This window comes from Copidosoma floridanum, unplaced genomic scaffold (assembly GCF_036245765.1).
Source record: "Copidosoma floridanum isolate Cflo_tuat_1 unplaced genomic scaffold, Cflo_Japanese_pri ptg000008l, whole genome shotgun sequence".
In the NCBI taxonomy this organism is placed as follows: domain Eukaryota; kingdom Metazoa; phylum Arthropoda; class Insecta; order Hymenoptera; family Encyrtidae; genus Copidosoma; species Copidosoma floridanum.
Genome location: NW_028321885.1, coordinates 11,920,171 through 11,945,598, shown reverse-complemented (window position 1 = coordinate 11,945,598; position 25,428 = coordinate 11,920,171). Strand labels below are relative to the sequence as shown.

At 32.4% G+C, this 25,428-nt stretch overlaps 1 protein-coding gene across 1 annotated transcript in view; it reads left to right on the top strand.

The window, feature by feature from the left end:
• AGO1 (protein argonaute-1) overlaps window positions 1-25,428 on the top strand; it is a 355,180-nt gene that overhangs the window by 301,751 nt on the left and 28,001 nt on the right. The window lies entirely within an intron of this gene.

Below are 25,428 nucleotides of genomic sequence, written 5' to 3'. Positions count from 1 at the left end.
GTGCAAGCTAACGTGTATGCGGCGCAACGGTCATAAAGAGAAAGCGAGAGAGAAGACGCACTAAAAGAGGAAAATCCCCACACACATCGAGGAGATGCTGCCATCTAGTATGTGGCGGTGCCTACCAACACTCCCGAATCCGACTGATGTATCATCTTGAGACGCCGACGTGACGGATCTCTCCTTCCAGCAGTCGTGGTGGCACATGCCACCTTGATTATTAGTCAGCCCAGACTTGTGGCCTTAGGAAGCAGTGGAGCTGCCTAAACCAGTGCCTCAGAGCTGTTATGCCACTCAACAGTTTAACTTCAATTTACTCAAGAAATTTTTGGACCTCCAGTTCTCTTTGCGATTTCTTACTTGTGTGCAGCGTTGGGATTGCCACCACCTTCGTAAAGGCCCTGTTTGGCCAGTTCTTTTTCCTTTGACTGTGACTTAGCTGGATGATTCATTTCTCGACTGCGTCTGCATGAGCTAGAAGCTAAAATTCGATGAGGAGTCGATGCAGCTTTGGAAGAGAAACCCCATGGTCAAGCGACATCCGCTGATCTCGCTTGCTGCCTTTTTTGATGCTGATGGAATTCTGCGAATTGGTAGGCGGTTCTATCACTGCGTTGTCTTACAGGGAGTAACAGCTACCAGTCCTCGATGGCAGCTGTGCCCTCGCCTGACTGGCCATCTCGTGGGCGGTTCACTTTCGAGATCTCCATCTTGGTTTTGGAGTCACAAGTGCGTACAAAGCTCAGCCTGCGTAGATCATCAGTGGCCAGTGCAAAACTAAGGCTTTTATCTGCCAATGCCTTTTCTGTGCACCCCTGTAAACGCGACTGGCAACTCAGCTGATGGTACTATCCTCACGATCGTAAGTTACATCTTTCCGTGTATTTAGTCGTACCGGCATTGACTACGCTGTTCCTTTCAATCTCTACAAAATAAATAAGTGTAACAAAAACATGAGAAAATTTAATAAATATTATTTTGAATTTTATCTTTTACGTGAAAAAACTTTTGTACCAAAAAAAAATAATTTTTTGTTAGTTGTTCTGTGCCCATAAAACCAGCTTACTAAATATTTTTCCACACACACATATACATACACATATGTACACACGCACGCGTATATATATATATATATGTATATGTGTGTGTGTGTGTGTGCGTGTGTGTGTGTGTGTGTGTGTGTGTTTATGTACTCGTGGGGTATTGCCCCATACACGCTTCGCGCGCCAACCCCCAACTTTTGAACTGGTTAAATACTTCACTATTAAATAAATCATATCGTGGAGCTTAGGAGTAGTGGACAGTTGCTGAGAAAGGCTAAGACTAATTAATTTGCTAGAAATAAAATAAAAATTAAGACGATTTTTTTATAATTTACAACCATTCTGACGAACGGTGCGTATAACGGCTCTGCATTGCTGTGTTACTATGCACGTATATGCTATCGTTATTGGTACAGTAAAAAACCTCATCAGATTTAATTGTGACATCAATCACTTACACAACCAATTGGTGTGTAATCTTCCATTTAGTATGCTATAATTGAATTTAATTTCAAGTCGTTCCTTGGCGTCGCATGAAATAAACCTATGCCAGCGGTGTGATATAGTCCTTTACAAACACATGCTACCCTCTGGTGATGAATTCTTTGATTCCCCCTCATTGTGGATAATATTTCAACACTACTTAACATTACTTTTTCGCTCGGTAACGAAAGTCAGAGCGTGAACATGTATTTTTATTAAAATGTAGGTGAGGAAATTTTTTATTTCTGCTATAACTCTGGATACTTCCGCTGTATGTAATCGTAGCTTAAATTTTACAGTTTACTCAGTACTCTCATAAACATTATTATAATGTAAGTATGTTTGACACTTCTATGGGAAAATTGATGTAAATATTATCATCTGATTTATCAACACCTTTATAGATTGCAGTATCGATGCTGTAATAAGTTTTAGTTTCTCCATTTAATTTACTTAAAATATTATTGTTTAAAAATAGTATTCTCAATACGTGTAATTAATATTACGTTATTACCAATACAGTTGCTGTAATTACTAAATATTTTGGTACAGACATCATCTGTTATACAGGATTTAGGAATGTTAAATGTTTCTATGTCCCCTTCTCCAGTTTTTAATAATGGTTTTAAAAATTCTTTATTACTAAAACGAATATTATTTTGTAATCGTGAAATTTTTAAGCAGTTCCATAAAAATGATGATTTAATAGTTTCTTCTATTATCATAGTTCTAAGACCGTTTCTTATAACTGGAAGGATTTGTCGAAAATCTACTCCTAATACTATTAATTTATTACCAAAGCAAAGTTTCGTATTACAATTCTCTCAACGTACTATCAATGATTTCTAGAGCTTTTTTCAGAATCATGGACGCCTCGTCTCATGTAATTAAATCAACTTCCCTTAATTTTTTTTAGTTTCAAATTCTATAAATACACTCAATATGATCTAAATCTAGAGGTTAACGAAAAGTTCTATGAGTGGTCATACCTTTTAGTAGTAATAAAGGTGCAATTCCTGTACAAGCCCTTCACAAACTATTTTTACCTCTAGAAAGAAAGTAATAAATAAGTATTTTATATAAGTAGGTTTTTCCAGATCCTCCAGGACCATCTATAAAATATACTTTTTTGAAATAAACTTGAATTATAAATAGGTACACTAGTAATGTTAATTCAAAATTTTATTATATCAGACGAATTACGTAACAGTACACGATTGTAAATCACTAAATTATTAAAGTTTAACGTACAAGGCAAAATAGTTACGGACGACAAAATTGGTAAAAAAGTTCTTATTTCAAAAATTATTTTAAATACTCAAAGTACTTTATCATTACCTTTTATTTTATATAGAAAACAATGACTATTAGTTGTAGCATTAGTTATGACTATAAACAAGTCTCAAGGTAATAGTGTTGATGATGTAGGATTGTATTTAAAGAAAGCTTTATTTTTTCATTGTCAATTTTACGTGACCTGATCAAGATGCAAAAATAAAAATGGAATTTTTTTTCATATCGATAGAGAAAACATTTGAAATATTGAAAATAAAGTTTGGAAATAAATTTTGTATCTTATAATAACAAAATGATTTAAATATTTTTATAAGTAAAGACAAAAGTTATTACTCAATAGTACATCCCATGAATGTATGTTGTGTTTATTTATTGTACCAATGTGAGCATGAATTTAAAACAGAATAGGAATAGACCTAAGTCTTCGTGGTTTGATAGGACCTTATATGTTGACTCATTAAATGAGTCATCTTAATGCAAAACTTCCACGGTTTGTATTAATAGTAAACGTAATGTCATTTGAATTTATGTATGTATTGGTATTATTAACTCATGTACAAAATGATATAATACATACACATAAAAATTTTAAGTATAGTTTATCATAAATGCTAATAAGAAAAAGCTTGCACACCAAGAACTTTATACGTACAAATAAATTTAAGTACAATTAATATAATTTGCATTCTGGTCGTACTCAGTTGTATAAACGGAATGGTTATTATTCGTATGTATAAAGTTCATCTATTTGCCTCTTGGGTGGTGTGGGAAAATAGATTTTAAAAAAAATTTATTGTAAGAATAAAAGTAAATTCTTATTACTTAACATTTTTGACAAATGAACATTGTTATAGTATAGAAATATATTTGACGTATTACTTTTATGATGTATTAAATCATACTTTCATTGAAAGCCTTTGAGCAAAACATAAATAAATAAATAAATAATCTTTTAACTACCAATACAAATAGCTTTACATGATGGAACTTTGCTTGGAATGCCCGACACAGTTAACTATATAACATAACAATTAACTTCATAATTTAATATATAATAATAATGACGCTTTGCGCAATGACCTCCTATATATCAATTCTGACTTTAAATTTCTTCTTGACGATGAGATAAATTATAACGATAGGGCAGTTTTGTCTTGAAGTAATTTAATAATGAAGAAGATTAAAAATAATAGATTTATCCATCTACGACACGTACACGTCTGTATACACATTAAGGTCCGAGAAAGACGGTATGATTTCTGTCAGGTTTCCCAAAAATAGTGTGAGGGTTGGTGGGGGGGAGGGTTGTTAAAAACTGCAATGTGTCAAAATAAGGGAGAAAATGTCGGATTTTTAACATATCTGTGGGGGGTGGGTAGTAAAGGGGCGGTGAAGGGTGAATAGGGGTCTGTGGGAGGGTGTGGGTAGTTGTATGGAATGCGCCACTGAGATATCTATATAACATAGAAATATATATTTCTATATTATATAGATATCTCAGTATAATATATACATACCTATGTTTAATGAGATATAAAATTACCATTTGAATTAATATTGAGAGCAAAGAAACTAAATTTTTTAATTTTTACATCAAATCTTATTGCAAAAAAAATCAAAATTTTTATTTTAATACTACTTATTAGATCTAAATTATAAGAGATTCTAATTTTTGATACATTAAAACTTAAAATATTACCAAGGTCAAAGATTTAAAAAAAAATTATTGTTACAAAATCTCGACGTAGGTTAAAGATGTATACTAAATATTATGATCTAAGCTTTTGTAACAGTTGCCTATCTAAATTTTCTTACAAAGATGTGATGTGACTAAAATAAGTTGAACTAGACTTAAAAGGAAGCTTCGATCTGATAAATGGTAAAAATCTTGGTAGGAGGACATGTGTCTCAAAATTTTTTTCCTAAACATAATTTTCCTATTCAAGGTGTTAACCGAATCCTAATGCCTCTAACGTATTTTATTTGAACTTAAGTTGGGTCCAGCCTCCAATGATTTGAGCATATGAAAACTGCTGAAGTTAAATTTAATGTTTGGTTTTTATTATTCTTCGATCAAGTTATGTTATAAGACTGATTCAATATGACGAGTGTTTATAAACGCTGTGTTCCCAACTGTTTTCAAAGAAAAAATTCTGAAGTAGGAATAATCTTACATAAATTTTCAAAATCTGTTGATCGTAAAAATGAGTGGATACGAACGTGTAATATAACCAAGTAGATTGGATCCAAGTCTGATGTATGCAGTGCAAACTTTTTGGCATCTGATAACTTACCAAGTGAGAATAGTTAGTTTAAGCTGTAAAACAATAACAATTTAAAGTTTGAATGGTGAATTTTGAAAAATAATTTTTGCTTTACAGCCCTTGGACAGAAGAAAACTCTTAAAGAAACAGCCATTCCTTGTGTACTTGATTTTAATGCTCCTGTTGCTATTTCTGCTAATTGACCATTGAGATTTGTACCAAGAATTTTATCCAAGGCATTGGATAGGCCCAGGTATTGTTATAAAAAGCAATTAACATGTAGTGCCGTTCTCATGTACAGTGCTGTGTATATTTCAGTACGTCAGTCAACAACGTGCTCACAGGTGTTGTTAGTCCACCTGAAGGAAATATTCAAGTTCTTGCTGTTTCTGACGAAGTTGTGGAAAAGTATGATGAACACAGTTATTACAATTTCTAAGAGAATTTATTGCAATGTTTGAAATCAAATGTCAACATAAATTTTTAAACATACCTAAAGTGAAAGTAGTTCTATATTTCTGTAAGCTCAGATTGAATCTGTCATTCAGGTGCTTATCGGTTTTGTTTGGTATAAGCCGAGGATCTTGTTCTTACAACTTCATTAACATAGTCCAGCTTCTGTCATCGCTTTTGAAAAGTTTTATTTACTGATCAACGTATGAAGAATGCCAACATAGTATTCCACAGTGTTTCTGACCGTTTCCAAAACCAGGATAGTACTGGACTACACAGAAATTGTCATGAAGAAAACCAAGTGCTTAAAGTGCAGGTTGCGATTACACAGTCATTATAAAGGTACTGAAACTATAAAGCTGTTAATAAGCATAGCTCCAAGTGTTTTAATACCGTTTCTCAATGAAGCTTATTGAGGTTGAGCGTCTGACAAGGCAATTTTTCTTCAAAGCAATCTACTGGACAAGATGGACCCAACGAGAGATAAGGGATTTGAGATAGAGGTTAAGTGTCTTACAGCCCACATTAAATTTATACTCTCACCAAAATTAGAAAAAAAAAGCAAATGAGCACCAATGACACCATCTTTATGAACAAGATAGCCGCAGGGATCGATTCAGTGGTTTAAAACTTTTCGCATTGTAAAGGAGAAAATACCACTGTCGCTTGCACTTTACATCAATGACATATGTATAGTTATTGCAGCAATAGTGAATTTGAAAAATCCTCTTTTCGCTGATAATGAGTTTTAAATTTGGTAAGGGTTCATAATGATTATATTATGTTCTCGTTAGTTGTACGAAAGATGATTTTTTACCTTTAAATTACATAAACACGTAACGTCTTTTTTTTGATTGCTCCCCTTATTAAATTCTGACATCGATTTTTTAGCACACGTTATCCCACAAGTGTGACAGCATTAGATATCGTCTTTGGTTTCTGAACTCTTGAAAATCACGTACAAAAAGCTATTCTGTTGACTTATTGCTATTGTCCTATAATACTGATCTTTGCGATTGACTAGCTTGAGACTCCCTTATACTTTTACCGATACTATCACCTCACTTATACTCTATGACGTGCCGCAACATTTTACAAAAATAAACAAACTGTTGTAATGCTCTAACGTAATCATAAGTCTACTCTTTATCAAAGATAATTTTCATGATCTCGCAGGTGTCATCAAAGGAACTATAAATTACAAAATCACAGTATTTCATGTTACTGATAAAAAGTCCTAACTGCACTTGACAGTAGTATTTATGATGTTTCTTCAGCATAAATGCTTGAGCTTCCTGGTTGTATGTGATGTAGGGCAGATGTCTGAGAATTTCAAATGCTGTTTTAAGTCTTCCATCAATTGGACTTTTGATCTCGATGGTGTGAACATTAATTTGGTCATCGTACACACCATTATTTTCTGTTTAAAGACTTTAGACAGTCAGGTCTAGGACAGCACTATCGAGTCTGCAGATCAGCCAGGGAATATCTAGATGAACTAGTAAACTAAACTGAACCACAAAAAATCCTGTTATTTTTCTTTAATAGCAAGATCTGACTTTTGGCTTACTTTTAACATCGTGGTTGGTCATTTGATTTCCTTTGAAAGGATTATGCAAGTGTTTTGAAATTTTATCATCCCAGTTAACTTCTTTCTGTTTGTTTTGAAGTGGAGTTACAAATTTGTATGCCACACTTACCTTATTTTTCTTTTACTCTACCAAGCACTAACTGACTGCTGTGTTATTCTCATGCAAAGTGCTACTCCAGCATCAATGTCAACTTTGACATATTTTAAATAAAAGTTTTTTTCAGCAACATCGATACCTCTAAGATTTACTCTAATATTTGAACCGTCATCAAGTCGAGTGTGGTACAAAGCGGTGTCCTCTGTTAAAGGTAGATAAATACGAGAGGTGAGGATGTTTCAGCAAACTTGAGACTCAACATGACATGATACATCATCACCAAGATCAGTATAAGCAATTAACTCAGAGGAAGAGGCTGCTACTGTTCCATACCTACATTTCACTTTTACAATCAATGAACTTGGCATTTCTAAAATTAAAATGCAGGAAAAGATTATATATACTCAGCACAGCTGTAATTGCAAGTTTGAAAAATAATAAAAGTAATATTCTAATCAATAATGCCTTTCTGTAAGATTTCTGACGCTGTTTGTACTAAGATGTGAGGTACTTTATATTTTGATTCTCCTGGCTGCAAGTGACACATTCTGTATAAGTGTAATACTTCGTACATAGATTTTTTATCTGATTTTAACTTTTTCCAAGTTTGCTTTAAATCAATGAACGTAGCTATTTCAATCTATTCATTCTTCGTCCTGCACGAATTTTTTTTGCAACACTTACTTATCTTAAAAACCATTACCATTATAGTTATTAAGCTGTTTTTTTATTCTAACCTTATCAACAAGTTAGCATGGCAACGCAATGTTGACAACTACCTGATAACCCAGCTTTACAGGAGCATTTACACACGATTTATCTTACGTTCGCAGTTGTTATCACAATAATATTTAATTTGTGAGGAGCACTGAACGAATTGCGTGCTCGCAGACAAAGTGCAAGTAATTATGTTTTTTCAACTTCATCTGCAGTGATTCCAATATATATTACGTGATTCGCATTTGTTACATTCTCGCCTTCAATACATTTTTGAGAACCTGGCTCCACGTGTTCAATCACATCAATTGAATTAACTAAATCAGCCATTACTTACTACAACTCTACAAATAATCACAGAAGTACAGACGTACATTAAAACCAGACGATCCACTTGAAATTTAAATCATTGGTGGCTAGACCCAACTCAAGTTCAGACAAAATATGCTAGAGGCTCTAGGAGTCTGCTTACACCTCGAATAACAAAAAATCCCAAAACATTTATTCAACAAAAAATCCCAAAACAACTTTAGTTTGGTTAAATTTGTTTGATAAGCAGCAAAGGATACATTGTGTAACCTAAATTTGCAAAAATTTTCATACTTTTCGTGCTTAAGAAATTTGATTTTTTGGTACTAATGTGCGAATTAATAAAAAATAATAAAAGTTTTCTTCTTCTCATTGATGGTTACTTCTACTACCATTATTCCGGGACGACTCGAAAATATTGAAACTGCCGACGTACACTGTAAACCTAAAGTTGAAAATTGGAGGGCCAAAAATAGAGTATATGTGGTTTATACTTTTCAAAGCGAAATTCTTATAATTTTTACTTTTCAAAGTCTGAAGTTTACCAACCTTCTATTCGAAAGTAAGAAAAAATGTGATTTCTACTTTTCAAAAGTAAAAAAATTTTTTCTTCTTTTCAATAGTAAAAATGATGGGGTTTCTACTTATATTGAGTTGAATTTTACATTTAGTATTGACAAAAGTATAAATACTATGATTTATGCCCTATAATGTTCAAACAATCTATTTTACCGTTTATAATAATAAAATATAGGTATTTTATACTTATCTATTATACAACAGGAATAAGTAGTGAGTGTACTATTTTGCTTGAAACTTTTACAGATGTATGTTATACGGCTGGCATAGATGTATGTCATATGGCTAGCGCTGGAGGCATGACCAGAGGTCCTATTTTGAAAATTTAGGAGGGTTGTGCAAGTTCCAACTCTGCTCAGTCAGTAAGAATGTAAAAGTATTTTGAAGATGGGAGGAGCCGATGGTGGGTGGGGTTTTTAAAATGAAAACAATTTCAAATATATTTAAAACATTTTTTGTATAAAAAATTCACAATATAATAATCAATAAAAAACTTAAGGCCTACATATTAATATGTAATTAATTGTGACAAGTAAACGGCAAACAAAATGTTTCAATTTTATTAATTCTTTTTAATTAAAAATGAATGTCATTCAAATAAACCTTTAAACAGTACCTAGTTAACTTTAAAAACACACAATATAAAATTTATACTAATCGATATAAATTTTAAAAAACGTTTCATTTTACAGTTAAATGTAGGTTTACTTATTTTTACTTGCTAAAAACTTCAATCACTGATTTTAAACATAACAAGTTCACCAGCTTTACTAAAACATCCCTGACACTCGCAATATCTTTTTTCACAATTCTTTTTGTCACAATTCACTTCTTGTATAAAACCATTCCAAAGACGAAGGTGGCGACTCATTTTCTTCAAACGAAGTTCCCATGTTTGATATCCTATCTTTAACTGTGTTATATTGTACTCATTAGTGTATTGCCTTCGCAGCAACAGCTAAAAAAATGCTACCATAGCCATGTGTTTCGCAAGTACTCCAGCTTCTTGAACTTTTCCTGTGAGGTGGTATGCTACACATGAAGACTTTCTCATCTCTTCATGTTTTGAACACATACCCGCGCGTTTATATGTCAATATGCAATGTCGTCCTCGATGTGGAGAAATCACTTTAACTTGGCACACGTGTAACTTCTGAAACTGGAGTTTGCTTGAAACGAAATTATTCCCATCCCTTTTTTTCTTAAATTCTTCATCTGCCATACTTAGACGTAAGCCGTAGTCCCTTACGTCATCATACATCAAATACTTCTCTAATTTCTTGTTACAAAACGTCATTACTTTTATGACAAATAATTAAAATTTATAACGCAGGGGATATGTATCAAAACCTAATTTTTCGTAACAACATTTCACCATGTTTGTCAAAAATTTTTAAAAATCGTGATGTATGGAATAAGTATTGAAACCTATTATTTCATAAGAACACATCATAATCTTTGTTAAAAAATTATTCAAGTAAAAACAAACGATATTGAAAAACATTTTGACCGCTTGACCGACCATTGGCTGATAGTTTTGAAAATACACTGAAACTAAATGTAGAGCCAGCAGGGTTAGAGAAACCAAAAAGCGATGGAATAATTACATATTTGGAGCAAACACTTTATTACTTATATATCTACATTGATAAAAAAATGCTTTCATTGATTTAGCACAAATTCCAGCAAAAATAGTAATTTTGTACTAATAAAGCTTATAACTTATACACGTACAAACTTAACGAATTAATTTTCTCACTTTATTTTTCTTGCTAGTTTTATTGTACTATTTTTATAAGACCTTAAGATTTGCTAGAGGACTTTCTAATTCTTTATAAAAGAACCTTTTGATGAACGCAAGTATAGCTTAGTGAGGATTTTTGCTTCTTATGATATGGAATGGAGTCAGCGTAGCAATGAATACAGTTACGACAGCCTTAACGGGTATTGTGCATTAACTGGGATGCAGACTGAAAAACTATTACATGATTACACAAAAAATTAAAATTAGAAGGCTTGCAAGGTTGATAAAAGAACTGGCAACACGGGCGATTATGACTACAGACTTAATTTGTATGGAAGTTCGAAGGTGATGGAACCAGCTGGAGCTGTGCAACTTGTAACGAAAAGAAAATTAAAAAAAATGCAAATATTAAAGTTGGTGTATTCGTTAGTAATAACGATAGTAGTTGTATATCAGTTTTTAACAAATCCAGGTTAAATAACATTGTGAAACAAGCCGACATGAACCAGACTGTAAAATCAGCGTAAACCTACGGTACGACTAAAACAAAAAAGTGATCCAGATCGTGAATTGAGATCAGATTTAATGAAGCACATCCAAAGATGTTTTTCTTTTGCAGTTAAGCTAAACAAAGGTGATTAAGAGAACAGTAAGCATGCAATGATTAATATTTTTATCATTTATTTAGTCTTTATAAAAATTGCAGCAACTGGTGTTCTGCAAAAATTGAAAAAAAAATTGTGGAATTTCAATAACAATAAAAAATCTTTTATAAATCCTTGAAAGCTACGTTTTTAAAAGTATCTAATACAATGTTGCAAAACATATATCCACAGCAAGCAGTTAGACAAACAAAAGTTTGTTTGAGTTTAAGACTCCTAAGCGTTTATCGTATGGTACGTCAGAATCTCTAGATTTCAGATTTGCTTGTACTGTTGCTCAAAAAAATCGTCGTATAGAGTACATTGTAAAAACCAAAAAATTATTTAATTTGAACAGTACTTCTTGTGCTATAAATCATGTAAATAATCAATCAGTACGTTTTCTGAAAAAAAATAAAAGGCTAACCAGCCAAAATTCAAAGAGCAAAGATTGCAATCAAAAGCTCGAAAAGCACAGTTGCAATATAAAAAAATCACGTATGAAAGTAACATGGCATTGTTAGATGAACCAGTTACAGATCTAAGACAAAATTTTAATAACACTGAAGTAAATCTGGTACCGTATTGTACACCGGGCATATTTTTTGTTTTCTAGACATCGAAACTGGAGATTTTTACATATCTTACATTATACTGCAGAAATGCGAAAAAGAGACTTTTGATTGCTTTATTTCACCGACTAACAGTATCACTACATCAATACAAGTGAACGGATTCAATGTTACCCAAAATCAGTTATTTCCACGAGGCAACAATATTAATGTGGTATCTCGTGGAATTGCTTCTTTCAATGTACTTAAATATTTGAAAAGCTTAAAAAAATGTGTTCCTACTGCGTATTATTGTAAATTTGACCGTATGCGTAGAATTTCAGCTATTGTAGACTTATATCTTTTCAATGAGCCTGATGTCATTATTGTGGGATTAACAGACACACTTTGTTATTCTAAAAAAAGTTCCATAATATTTAAGGCTATTATTAAGGCTAATATTCTATGCTTAAGGCTAACGGAAAAAAATCATACATAAAATTTTTGAATCAAAACTTGAACGGTAAAGGATAAATACTTTAAAAAAAATTTTGAACTCCATTCTAGATGATTGAAAAAAATGTAGTTTAAAACTTTGTGTAATATCTTGATAAAAGTGTAGAAAGATTTCCGAGTCTTTCTCTAATCAGACACATCAATTAAATAGAGTATATTTTTTTGCCTTCCATAGAATAAGAGGGATTAATTAATCGGTAATCCGTTTAAAAGATGAACAAGAAATTGAAAACTCTAGTATATTAAAACTTTTTCTTTGTATTTTATTGTAGTTACATTTTGCTGGCTATTCGTGCCAGTCTCATCAGGCTTAATTAATTAATTTTAATCTTTAAGGGAATTTACTTAACAAAAACCTAATCAAAACAAGAGACTTGTTTGAAAACTGATCCACTAATAATTGTATTGGAACTTTATTGACAAGAAATAAATACTTTCAGTGTTTTTCGGGTTGATCACGTGGATTTAATATGTTGTTTTTACGTCTGTTTCTAAGTATTTGTTTTTGTAAGCAAGGCTATGGTATAGAGGGTAACGATACATGAACAAAACTACAGGGGCTTGCGTTTAACTAGCTCATGCTGCTGGAGCACAATAATATCGAGTTTTTTCCTTCAATATCGAAGAGAGTGACTTTTTGAATTATTTTTTTTAACAAGTCAGTAACAATAGTCCTTGAAACTCTCTCTAATTAGTAGTAACTATCGTGTATCAACTTTCATTAAAAGTTTAAATCTCTGGTAATAAACAGAAATGATTATTAAATAAAAACTATGTAACACTATGTAATATTCAAAACATTCAATTTTTTTATATGAACTCAAGTAATTGTACCTACATTTTGAGTAGTTTATTTTTAATTTTGTATAAATAATACATTAAGACCTCCAATTGCTTAATAGTTTGCGTGCTAGCGTCTTGGATGAAGAAATTTTAGAGATGATGGGTTCGAATCTCGTCAAAAAATACCAAAATTTTTTTCTTGGGCTCTTTTGATAAGATAATCACCCAGAATGAAAAAACTTATTTTATCCGGTTTTGAAAAAACAAGCAGTAGATTTATCTAGCGATCTCTGGACCTTTAAAGGTTTTTTTTTTCAAGGAAAGATTAACGCCTGGCCATAACGCCTGTCGGTAAAGTCACCGTCTGTTTAAAAAAAAACCAGGTGTGGATCTCGGGCCCCATAACAGATGTGAAACATCAAAGAATATGCGATTAATATCGGTAATATTTAATTGTATGTGTTGAAAAAGTATTTATTATAATTTTAATTTTATATTTTTGTATTTAAAAGATAGTTCGTTAACGAATATGTGTTTTACCAGTGAATGTTACAGTTTAAAATAAAGCAAATAAAAAATTATGTTAAAATTTTTCCTATCCATGAACACATAAACAAAGAGAACGAGAAAGAACAATGATACACGGCAAAGAGTATCTAAACTACCTACTGACACATAAGTACATACATATGTTCAATAGTACGTTCATGTGTATTAATTTCTCTGTCTCTCTTCTTTCTAGTTAGATCAAATTAGCTGAACTGTCGATAATTTTTCATGAAATTCAGACTAGCGCGAAAAAATATGTTAAAGAGAATTAAACAATGCCAATCGATTGTAATAAAATAAATCAAAAAATATTTTCCGCTAAGGCTTCAAAAAAAATGGCAGAAATAGTAAAACACGGTTTTAAGCAACGGAAATAAACAATAAGCCTTCAAATTAAATAAAATGTATGCGTGGCAAAAAGACAAACAAAATAAGCTTTGATCCTAATAAGGTTTGGTGTAATTTTTGAAGGCCACTAAAGCTACAACTCTTCCAAATTTCAGCTCTTAATATTTATGCGAAAAAGAGTTATTAACTTTGTAATATTAACTCAAAAATCAACGTTTTTTGCATTTTTCGGGAAAATTACTGGACTAATTGGGGTAGACCGAAGCTTATTTTGTTTGTCTGTTTAGCACGCATACTTTTAATTTTTTATCTTAAGGCTTATTGTTCATTTCCGACGCTAAAAATCGTGTTTTACTATTTTCGCAATTTTTTTCGAAGCCTTAGCGGAAAATATTTTTTGTTTAATTTTATTACAATCGATAGGCATTTTTAAATACTCTACAACATATTTTTTTGCACTAGTCTGAATTTCCATAGTCGAACATTTAATTCGATTCCAAAACACTGTTTCTTTTCGGATACCTGTGCGTAACTGTGCACGTGAGCGAGTTTCGTTGGCTCTTTATAGAAAACCGGTTAACATGCTGGAGTTAAGTAAACAGAATTGGAAGATCCCGGAAAAGCTATGACCAAATTTTTGTATTTTTTAGAATAATCATGTTTATTAAGAAGCAGTTAAAAAAAAATGATGAAAAAATAATACTTATTTTAAAATAAATTTATCGTTTTCTACAAGCGCAAAATATTGACAAATACTGCAAAAATGCATTACTCATTTTTTTTCTCAACATTTTGCGCTTGTCGAAACAAGCAAAAAGTGCTTATTGATAGAAAATTTTTTGCCCTACACGCTGGTATTTTTATTATTTGATGAGAAACATCTGTAGGCGCACGTGAGCATGGTCAGAAAACGTGAGTGGTGCTTGGTGACCGTAACGAAAAAGCGTTACAAAAATATATAGGTATACATTTCATACATAGTATGCTGTACAAAAGTATGTGAATAAGAGAGTAAAAGAAATCGAAGAACTCGGCTGAGAGATGCCCCATCGCCTCTCTTACTGCTTGCACATGCAGCATGTATAGCTATAGAGCGCGTGGTGGCTCGGTCGGCTAGGTCGTGGATTAGCACGCGGGAGACCGTGGTTCGATTCCCGGCCAGTGCGACTTTACGGGCAAGTACCTCTGTGATATTTCGCATGTGCTTTTTCACCACGCAATGCTCCTCAAGGAGGGTTTAGGTAACCTTCTCGCAGCAAAAATTGCCTGATTTCCCCCTACCCCCCTCCCAGTAATGGGAGGCCTCCCATCCCTCTTCTCTTCCTTCTCCAAAGTGCTAAGTGCCCTGTGTAGTGCCCTTTATAGGAGCCGGATGTAAAGCACTATAATATAAAAAAAAAAAAAAATGTATAGCTATAGATTATAGAAGAACAATGCCTATACATACACACGTACACGCGTAGTCAGACACATATACACGTAGTCAAAGAAAACAAAGTGCATGTGTCAAGTGGCTAAAGATATTTTATCATTACTCCCAAACCTCTGTATCTAATGTAATATTAGTATATGTAAAACGTACTTACCGTGGGTTGGTTCAGTGTGTGCGTGTTTTTTTTGTGAAGTATATTACCCGTATATATAGATATATAGAAGTGTACTACCCGTATATATACATATATGATTTAATATCATATATGTATCATATGCATAGCATCGGATACATACGTACACACATATTTTATAATATGCATGTGTAAATACTATATATAATATATGTGAATATGTTATGTATAATGTATGTGTGAATATGATATATAATGTATGTGTACATAAAATTGCCAAATTTTACTGACTGAGAATCGAACCCACATTCTTTAAATTCGTAGTAGGGTACCTTATAGATTGTGCTATGCAGCACGCTTATATGTTCTCTATTCTTAGTCCTTACGGATACCATCTGAGAAACTTCTGAATGAGAAAATTGAACGATAATCAGGCTTTTTTTATATTGTATGTAATTTAGCCTGCTGATTTATAATAAAAAAGTTATAATTATTTTTAAGTGGTCTTATGATGTTAAAATCGTGTTTTAAAGTTTGTTTCGATAATATCTTGTTACGGTTTGATACACAGAATAAATAAAAATACCAGCGTGTAGAGCGAAAATTTTTTTATCAACAAGCACTTTTAATTTTGTTCCGACAAGCGCAAAATGTTGAGAAAAAAAATTAAAAATACATTTTGACAGTACCTGTTAGAGTAAGTGAGAGAGAAAGAGAGTTCCATCGATCGTCTGCTGTCGCGCTTGCTCTCTTTTTACTGTACTCATGCAGGTAAGCATTTTTTTTTTTTTTTAATATTTTGCGCTTGTAAAAAACAATAAATTAATGTTGAAATTAGTATTATTTTCTCGTCATTCGTTAGAAACTTCTTCTTTGTGAAAAGAACTATTTTAAAATACATACATTTGACTATAATGCTAAGTTTTTTCAGGTTTTTCCAATTGTGTTTATTCAAACTCCATTTAAGCCCATCTGTAGTAAAGAGCCAACCCAACGAAATTTGCCCACGTGCGCAACTACTTTCATGGATCTGAAAAGAGACAGAGAGACACAAAAAGTTATGCACACGAACGTATTGTTGAACATGTATGTATCTATGTATTTACTTGACATATTATCTTATAGCAATATATTGATCCCTTCATTAAGATAATTGATCATTTAGAGTCAAATTTTCCATTCCGACTGCAACTCAATTTCACTCATTAAAGCTTTCATCGGTAAACAATAAGGCTTACATGCCACTTGGTCGTGTAATCATTATATACTCTAGCTATTGGTGATTAGATTTATACCTAAATCACGCCAAAAATCAACAAAGATGAGTCAGTTTTCACTGCATACATTTTCTCCGCATATTTGCACCATAATCGCGGTTCTAACAAAAATCAGTTTAAACTAGTAAATTTTTGGAATAAAAATGCTAACCAATCGTCACTTTTCAAAGCATAAGACTAAAATTAACGAATCCTTACAACAGTAGTACTTGAAGTTGTTGCCTATCGAATAGCCAAGTTCTTCTTTTTGCGTATTTCGCGCGTACAAACATTTCATTCCGTTCCAACACCCATGGAACAACCATTCGGTGTGCGTGTGCAGGTACGCAAACTACAGTTTCTTATTGAATTTGAGGCTAGTAAATAAAATATGGGTGGACAAGTCATTGCAATACATCTATGAGTCGTACGAGCACTACAAACTTTGAAAATTCCATTCTGACCCTACCTCACCTCAAAGTGCCGTTTTTTTTGTCTTTTTAGAGCAATAAATTCCAGGCAAACTTTTTTTTGTCACTGTTGGGCTAAAAGACGAGACGTTTTGTCCGAAGTTTTGTCCAATTGGCTCTTTTTTGCCATACAAATGCAAAAACAGTGGTGCTGCTTCGAACGTTGGTAGCCAAGTGGTGCACTCCATTAGTCGGCTTTATCTGGGCTTAAATAAAAGCAAAAACATAGTCCTGATAGTTAAATTAAAAATCTTTGAATTTTATGCCCCAAATGAAAAGTTATAGTGATTTTATAAAAATACTGAATTTTAGTCAAAATCACATTATTAGCGATATTTACGCTCTAATTGAAACAGCTGTAACTTTCAAATGGAGGCACAAAGTCGAACAAAATTTTTTTTAGTCTTAATCCTAGCTTTCATTTCAGCTAGTAAGATTACTTGAACTGTTAAAGGAGCTCAGCTACACTTGCTAGAATGTGATACAATTTTTCAAAAATCGATGAAAACTGACTTTTATAAATCTTTAACATTAGTCTTATACACAGTTTAAACAATAAATTGAATTCGATATTTTTACTTGGAAAAGATGTAACCGAGCAGTTCGATAAAAATAACGTCGTTTTCTACATACCACGTGCGAATTGTAACTGCTGCCGGTCAAACATTGAGAGCTGTAAAATAAAGAATGGTAGAACACAAAAGAGATATAGAGAAAAAAGGATACATTTGTATTGTCACAACATAGCATTGAATTTACACATAACTTAAATTTTTATATAATAAAAATTTTAGACACAGAACAGAAGTACGAAAAGTGCCTTTTTTCTGAAAAGTTAAATATACATTACTTCAATAATAATATTAATAGGCAACAAGATACAGAGAAATTGAAAAATTGTTATAAGTGTCTCGTTTAGTCAATTAAGAAAGGAGACTCACTTGATGTACATGATTTGAGGGCCCCATTCATTTATTGTATTAGGAAAACATGAACTGTTTATGTGCATCTCACAAGGAACTGCTTGCGATTCTTTTTTGATTGTATTACGTGCGTATACTTTGTCATTTGTGTATGTGCAAGGTATGAAAGCAATTAAACTTGAAACTCTGACTACATTACGATTTTACATCCCTTTCGTAAGAGTCAGAGGTATGTTATACACTTCACTTAATTGGCGTTTATTGTACTTACCAAAATTTGTATTGGAAAGAGTTTTTAATTACTCATAGATTTTTGTACCTGATGAGGGCCGGGATATTGTCTAAACAGCCGAAACGTCGTATTGTTTTTTAATAAATACAAAATTTAACAGTTCCACCATTGGACGTTGTTTTAAATTATTTACCAACTGTCATTGGACGTCTTATTTGATGACTTTTATAAAATTTCGTCTATTTTTTGACCAGCAAATTTTATATTTGCATCACTTTAGATATTTGTTACTGATGTTGTGTACAGTAGAAATACCATGAAAACATTTTGTTTAACCAACTTCTTTTTAAAAAATTTTCCAAGTCGATCTGAGCAAGTTACGGCAGAATGACCCATGTACACGTCAATAGTTCTGTAGTTACCGTATATACGTATATGTACATAAGCAAGTTCTACCGCATGTATATATTTAAAAAGAGAGAGAGAAATGCTCAGTGGTAGGGCGAACAGCAATGGAGGAGTGGACCAGACTTTTCGTTTCATATTTCCCCTCACGCAGCTGTTGACTGCCTGCTGTAAGATGTTTCACATCAAAAACATGCACACACTAAACCAAACGACGCTAAGTTCATTTTAGATGTAATAATATTGTATTAGTTACAGAGGTTTGGGAGAAATGATGAAATATCTTCAGCCGCTTGACACACGCACTTTGTTTTCTCTGACAACGTGTGTATGTGTCTGACTACGCATATGCGTGTGTATACATAGGCATTGTTTTCCTATAATATATAGCTATACTTGCTGCATGCGCGAACAGTAAGAGAGGGGATGGGGAATCCCCCGGCCGTGTTCTTCGATTCTTTTTACTCTCTTATTTGCACACTCCTCCTGTACAGCATACTATATATGCAGTGTATATCTATATATTTTTGTAACGCTTTTTCGTTACGGTCACCACGCTTCACTTACGTTTGCTCACCATGTTCACGCGTGCCTATAGATGTTTTACATCAAAATTTCGGCCCAGCGAGTTAGATGGTTTAGTGGAAAATATCCTTCCAATAAACCTTATAATAGTTTGTTTGTTTTGAGACGATCGTTGCACCCTTTAAATGGAACCTAGTAGAATGGTGATTCAATTTTTTGAGGGGAACTTTGTAGGAGATCCGTATAAAAGACTTGCATGCATGAGAAAAAAGGAGTGTAATAAGAGGGGAAAAGAACAAAAATTTTAGATATTTGGGATGAGTAGATATTGAAATCCATGTACTACATACTGTGAATATAATAATTACTTTTTATCGAAGACCACGATTTATTAATTATAATTATAAACGAAACAAAACTTACCTAAATAAATCAATTGCTTACTTAACAATTGAAATTAAAAAAAAGCTTTTGTTAATATAGTTTAAGTTTTAGAGATAGTCGATTTTTGGCAAGCATAATTATAAATAAAAATTTTTTTATACAACAGAATATTTTTATAGCACACTTAAGAGAGCATTTTTATAGCACACTTTACGTTTTTATAATGCTGTATGAAAAATGTAGAAAGTTGCTTTTAATTTTATGATCTCTACTTTTAGAGGGTTCTTAAAGGATTTTCTAGTTATAAGAGCTTTGAGGATGAAGGTACTTTAAAGGTACTTACTGTACTTTAAAGTAATAAGAGCTAAAAACATGAAAGCCCGTATGCCTAAGTATAACAATAGTTTGAATTGTTAATCCAACTATGTTTAGTTTAATAGTAGCTCTAAATATGAATTAAAGTATCAAGTGTCTTTTTCAATTATTCTTTTACTACATAAATATTGAATGTTGAATTTACTTTCGAAATGTAAAAATAAAAAAAGCCATTTATGAAATATATTACTACCTTTAGTTAGTAAGTAAAACTAGTTTTAATTAGCTGACTAAAAATATAAAAAACCTAAGTTGTTTAGTTTTTAGATATTATGCTAAACAAAGTAGGCCCAAATCAGCAGTACAGTACTATAAATAATCTAAAACTATAATTATTTCTAATTGTTTGATTTTGTATTCTAAAATCACTTTTTTAATCATATTATAGTTCTACTGGATACGAATTTAATTCAAAGTTGTATGGTCGACCATTTTCTGCTCTTGGTAGATGTAGTCTATACATGCTCACTTAGTATAAAGCTTCGAAACTCGTTAAAACTCATGTATACCAACTATCGACTTCATAACAACGTGTATGTCAAACATACACCGTTAAAAACAAGTATGCCACTACGTGATCTAGTATCACTCCTCAAATAGCTATAGTAACATCTTAATTGCCTGATTCAGCTCTATGCAAGACGAGTTTTCCCTGAAATACGATGCCCATGTCTCCGAAAACTTGCATAGCGCTGGGTGCGCCATGTTACATGCGGGAGTTCGTTCCCGTTTCTTATTATATTTTTGACTGACGAGTCTCTCTCTCACAACTCGTTGTCTCAGGTAACAGTGTCTTACCTGCGTTTATCCGCGTTTATCCACGTTATCCCGCGTTCATCAGCGTTCCCTCGCATTCGCCCGCGTTATCTCTCCCGATGGCACGTTAACACGCGTAAAGCTGTGGGCTGCCGTACGTTACTACTGTACACTGTGCCTCTCCCTGCGCTTCCACTTCGTCCCACTTCCCTACCTGCGCTGCCCCTCTGTGCAACCTACAGTGGCTACAGCAGTTACAAAGCCGTTTAGAGCCAGGTGAAAAGAAAAGCGAGTCACGGCCCTGTTCATTGGCACACGTGCTTAGTGCTACAAGCTTTTTTGCGCCGGGAATTCGTCACGCTTCTCGTGACGTGATGTTGTTGCTTCTCGATTGATGCACAAAAAGTCTTGTTTTAACACCAAAATCATCGTCAACACACGATCTGGTAAGTTATTAGTTATCATTAAACATAAGTCTGGGTGTATTTACGCGGAAACCTGAGTATTTAACGTTCGCGTATGCGTAGTAGCTAATTTTTAAATAAACACAAACAGAACAGGAAAATACTTTAAAGCTCGAGACTCTTAGAGAAGTACATGGACAGTATTTATGGCGTACGATGTACGCAGATTTATATGGATTCTTAAGCGAATAGATGCTTCAAAAATATGAATGTGAACGTGATTAGAAATTTTTTGATAATTTAATGTTAGTGTATTATAAAATCAGTATGAATAGGCGTTTTTCAGTGATGTAACCGTATTTCCTTCCTGTCCTCTCTGATCGTTACACCGTGTATTAGGGTACATGGAGTCAATCTAATGGATCAATCGACAGAAGAGCAGCTTATTCAAAAAGTACAAGCAAGACCAACTATGTGGGACAAGTCTCATCCCCCATATTTAAATTCAGGGCTGAAAGCAAAGCAGTGGGACGTTATTGCAGGAAAGCTAAAAAAAGAGAGTAAGCACATTTTTTTACTACACACAAGTTTCTTTTTAAAATATATTTATTGAATTAAAATAAAACTTCTGTCATGTCTTATACGTCGGTGTGCACAAAAATAATGGATAGCTTTCAAAACTGTAATTAGGATGAGTGTGAAGCGGACAAAATTTGATCCTATTACTTTTGTTAATTGCTTATCTAAATGCATACTATCAACTATTATAGGTATATATTTATTTTCTTCACATTAAAACAGGCTAATCGATGAACATAAATTTTTTGACAAAAAGTTCATGTTCATCAATCAGCTCTTGACAAAATTAAATATTCTATTTGTTTTCTTCTTATTGTTGCTCATAAAATAATACGAACGAAACCGTGTTAGCTGCTTCCTTATTTTTCCTACTGGAAAATTCATAATTTTATTTAGTTAATAATTTATTAATTAATTAATACTTAATTCTTTCTCTAGTATTTTGAGTTAAAGTTGCTGGGAAAAAAAGTTATGGAAATGTTTTTTTCAACACTTTTCATAGTTTCAAGCAACCTGACGTATCGAAACTAAAATGTGCCATAACTACTATTATAGTATATCAAGTTTTAAAAATAGAGTTTTAATGTTTTACAGTTTCTACACACCACACCTCCATAAAATACACTTTGAAGTTCCATTTTATATACTCATAATTATCAATACACTTAAGAGAAGTATATTACTTCATTCTGGTTTTTTAAGAGAAAACGTTGTCTACAATAAATGGAAAAGTTTTGTGGCCAAGTATAAACAAGAATAGAATTTGGAAATTCTGACGAAGTCTGAAGATGGACTATATAGCTAATATTTTTCTAAGCAAAGTTACTTTAAATTATTACATTTTTTGGGCGATAAAGTTACAGCTAAAGAGTCAACTGGGAACCTTGAAAAATTGTTTCAAGGAGCAAACAACAAAAGTCAGCTTGGTTGCCAATCGTTTTTCCAATTCAGCCTCAACTCCGTTGGCATTCAACTCAATTAAAATTGAGACTGTACCACACATACCATTTTTTCCAGTATCTAGTTTATGTAACTTCTTCTTCACGATGTCTGAAAACAAGTCGCAGCAAGCAATCATTTCTCCGCCAAACGATGACGCAGCTTACATGACGTTTTTCTCAACACTCTTACATTATTTGAACAAAATACCAGAAGATGAGCTTCTTATCTTTAGAAATCAGGTAACTGATCTCGTCATGCTACTATGCTCTTCCTGACAGGATTAAAGAAAACGCGTTATCACCACGGACACCAGAAAATCGTGCTCTTCCCAAACGAAAAAAAAAGTTGACGATAATGGTAAGCTTCTCTTTTGATGCATTTTGTTCCTGCACACATGCATTGCAATTAATTTAATTTGTTTCAGACTGTTTCGTTGTTGACATCAAACTTATACGCTCACAAGATTATGAAACGACATTTAAGACCGAATCCAACTCGAAAATGGGAAATTCATCAAATGCCGCTTACAATCAAAGCTACATCGATGGTAAATTTTCTTTCGTTGTCCTAATATTGACATGCTTCTTCTGCATTGCGTGGAGTGATACGACATTTAGTTGTTTAGTAATATTTTACAATAGCTCTCATTTGTAATTTTATTTCAGTAAAATCTCATCAAGAAACGAGTCTCTTAAAGACGTTAATGCAAGCGTACTAAAAGATTCTTCTCCATCCATCCAAACTTTCAGCGCAACAGACAACTTTTAAAGATTTTCATGAAAAATACCTTACTTCTCACCATTTTGACTTATTTATAATTACTTACGACTAACAATTTTGATGTGCGATTTGGATTAAGATTTAAAAAAAAATTGTTAAACGTACTAATAACGTCAAACGACCTAAGTCATTTTTTACCATCGTAAGTTTTTTTTTTATAAAGTTCTTTGAATTTTTCTTGACTGTTTTGTTTATTAAGAAAATGTCGATAAACTTTGCTCGTCTCACCATTGTTTTCTTTTTGTAACTTAGCATGAGATCTGAGTTTTGTAGAAGGGCAACTACAGATACGTTTTTTTAGTTATGAGAACTACTTTAAAAGTGCTACTTTTTGAATTAACCAATTTTTCATTTAGTTTTCAACGCAAAATATGTGAAACTCCTAATTACAATTTTAGTGAAAAAACTCCTTTTTGAAATTTAACTTGTATTTTTTTCATTTTACGTATAGAGGTTTAATGAAACAGTTTAAGTTTAATTTTTAATACAGTCTATACTTGTTACTGTTAAGTTTCTTCTACAGTACGATTTTCTGAATGAAAAAGGAGAGTTTAATAAAAACGATAAAAATATTTATTAATAGTAGTATATCTATTGTAATATTAAATATTTTGTTAATTTGTACAATTATTCTAAAAATATCAGCTATGTGAATTAAAGTAGAAATTAAGCCCTGCATTACTATTAGGAATTTGTACTTAACATTTATAAAAAAATTTTGTATTGATAAGAAAAATCATGCTTAAGTATCACTGCTTTTTGCTATCAAACTTTTTTTAATGATTTTACAAAATCTTATCTTGATAAGTATACTTTTATGTACGAGTACAATGATTGTAACCTACTTAATTCTTTTTCAATTTCTTAATGTAGAGCTTTTGATTAATGAAAAAATTATTTAATCATGACTGCATACGTTTTTAATAAAAAGTTGTTGCAATGCTGGCCTATTATCCCTAACTCCAAGAAATAAGAGCGTCTATAATATTATTCACGAGTATTGTCAACATCGTGAAAGAAGATATCGATCTGAAAACTTTTTTATATAATCAAAGGATGTTTTATGCTCAAAGCATAACAAAATTTAGATCAGTAAAAAGTATTCGTGAAGTTTTAAATGCAAATAAGGAATTTTTCCGATTTTTCTGACCGAAAAAAAAACAATTTCTCAGCTTTACAACGATAATCTTGCTTGTATAAAAGAGATTAATAATAAAAATCCTATTTTCAGCGTTTGTACATTCCAGCTCTTACAATATGCCAGATTTTGTGGAATGAACCATACACGTACAAGAGTAATGTACAAATATGTAACATATTTACATGATCGTGTTTTGTGAAAAACAATTTTCTGCCCGCGCTCCCATGTGAGTGCATACCTATGTATACTTTTTGTGGCTCAGTGTATAGTAAACATATATAACTATGCGGTTACACGGGAGCGCGTGCTGAAATGCCTTGAATGTTTATTGCAAAAAACAATTTTGCCACTCAACTTTTGGACATTTTCTTTTCTAGGGATTGTAAAGGAAAGCTCATAGTTAACGTTTGGGTGTTATAACATATCAAAATATGTTTATTTAGTAATCTCGTGTAGCTTTAAAAATTGAAAAAAAGCATTTTTCGAAACTTTGCAAATTTTCACTCGAAAACTGTGGGGTGCAGGTATATACATCCCAAGTGATTATTTTTTTGGAACGGGCTTAAAAATAAGAAGCAATTTGTTTTTCTTAGATAAATTAATTTTTATTATTTGTTTAAAAAAAAAAATTGTTTACACAGTTTCTGACCATATTCCTACCAGGCAAACTACTTCCCCATACAGTAGCACGTTTCAAACAAGATGGTGAAAAAAAATTGCGGGTGAA